The sequence below is a fragment of the Mercenaria mercenaria genome, chromosome 5 (genome assembly GCF_021730395.1).
Source record: "Mercenaria mercenaria strain notata chromosome 5, MADL_Memer_1, whole genome shotgun sequence".
Lineage (NCBI taxonomy): Eukaryota > Metazoa > Mollusca > Bivalvia > Venerida > Veneridae > Mercenaria > Mercenaria mercenaria.
Window position 1 is genome coordinate 53,378,956 of NC_069365.1, and position 2,484 is coordinate 53,381,439.

Genomic DNA, 2,484 nt, shown 5'->3' on the forward strand with positions numbered 1-2,484 from the left:
ACTAACCTGAGCCCGTGCAATGCGTGAATACCGAGCCGCGAAGCGGCGAGGTATTTACGCTTTGCACGGGCTCAGGTTAGTATGAAAAAGTACAGTCCGTGTCTGATAATTTCGGAGTGACGTCACGTTTGTTTATGTTTTCTGGACTTATAAAACTAACAAAATAGGTAAAGCAGCTTACATAAACAATAATATTGGGTATATTTTATTGCAACACGTCTGTCAGTCCCGGTAGCTCAGTGGTTAAGCATTGATGTTTGAAATGTCGAATTATGCGGGCCGTAGGTTCGAATCTAGCTAGGTGTTTTTTTTTCTCTTTCAGGGTCAACCACCATAATCATTCATTTTTCCTGGAATATATTAATATAATTAGATAGAAATATTATTAAATTAACTTCTATTTAAAGGTGACCAGCCATCAGCTCTGTGTAAACACATCGTATTATGAATGCATAGTCACGAAAACACTCGGAAATTTCGTGCAGGTTATATTCCTCCCTAGTATATTGCCAGTATTAGTGAAGTCAACATGTCAGAGGCGTCCACGCCTGTTGTTACAAAGAAAAACATTGTTCAGTATAAGAATGATGATAAATGCATACTACAAATATTCTGAAGGTTATTTCAGTCCGTCATTGTATACCGTAGTGCTGTATTACTGCATTTTGAATATTTTCAATTGTCTTTGAAACAATGTAATTAAAACATAAATAAAAAACAAAGATTTAAAAAAAAGTATAAATCACAATGGGATTCGAACCAACGCGACAATGGAAATAAAAAGAATCGCACATGTAAGGCTAACGCTCTACGGTACTAATCTTATATTTCAAAGTAAGCGTTCCAGTTAGTAGTATAATACAAAAGTGTGTACTTACATGACTTAGATAATGATAATTATCGACGACCCCCCTGACTTGGACTCATCCAAATAGTCACTCCGAAGTTAAAAAGTACATGCATTTTTGGATTTACCATAGTCAACAGATATCTGTTACAAGGACACTGGTCGAAACAGAATAAAAATCGATACATAAATGATCAAGTCATAACAGTTTATATGCACTGGGGGTAAGCCTTCAAAAATGGCAAAATTAGCAGTAAATTTGAAAAGTGCTCAGAATAGTCTTGCTTGCATTCTTTCCTCACACACTGACCATACACACAGACAAAGTCCTGAATATGAGTAATTTATTCTATTGTTGATCAATCAAACACCTAGTAACTTAATTACTTAATTACTTTGTTTGTAAAATGAATTTTATAAAAGAAAATAAACTTGCGATCCTTATTCAAAGTTTGGCCGCTGTCACAGTAATGGCTAATGTACTGCCAAGGCGTCCGTTAAGACGACTAACTAATGAAGACCGGGCTCGTGCCCTGGGACAGTTACAAGCTGGTATGCGACCCCAGGATGCTGCAGCGATATTTGGAATTCACCGGAGTACTGTTATTCGTCTTAATCAGCGGTATCAAGCAGAGTGTCACATTCAGCGTGGAGGATATACGCATTATTAGTGTTATCCGTGTGTGCAGAACTTTTTTTACCGAGTATATGTATGTTATAGAAGAGCAGTCGGAGGTTGTTGCATGCATTAGGTATGAATATTATCATTTACAGTAATCAGTTTGATAAATTACAACATAATTATGATGTGCATGCTGAATCTTTACCAAATGCAATTGCTACTTTTCCATATTTTCTTTTACAATTCGTTATCAAAACTATTTGAATGCAGTGCAATCTCTATCACTTACTTTACAGTCAGTCCATCCACTAAGCTCAGTTAGCTGACCACAAGACTTTGAAAAAATATGTCACAAGTAAGTTACCCCGGGCTCGATGTGTGTTCACCTTGATTATTTGACATAAAAACAGTTGTGCTTGAAATTATTCGTTCTCCAACTATCTATCATGTGGAGAAAAACGTCAGATGCACTCCGAGAACAAATCAATACTGGTGCAGAATCCATAAACATGTGTAAAGGTAAATGACCACTGTTGCATGACCGTTGCAAAGCCTATCCGCTTCATAGGGAGTGCGCAGATGTATGGATCGCGGGGTCGGGAGTTCGATTCTTGGGTATATGTTCTCCATGACGAATGATAAATGACAAATTATGTCTGAAATTATATGTTCTCCACCTATGATTCATATGAAGAAGTTGGCAGTTACTTGCAAAGAGCAGGTTAATATTGGTACAGAATCCTCGAAAACTGGTTAGGTAAACTGCTCGCCGTAACATACTGTAAAACAAAAACAAAACATACTGTTGAATAACGGCGCTAAACCCAAAACACACAAACAAAGCATAACCATTACAGATGAAAACAAATATTGTATCAAACATAAAAACCAGTCAGGTGAACAATCATCTTCCCTATAAGTTACTGTTTGCTCGAAAAAAAATAAGGCTGGGGTATCTTCGAAGCAGAATTTTGTTGCTCACTTGGATGTTTTAAAAACAAATTTTCTCGTTATT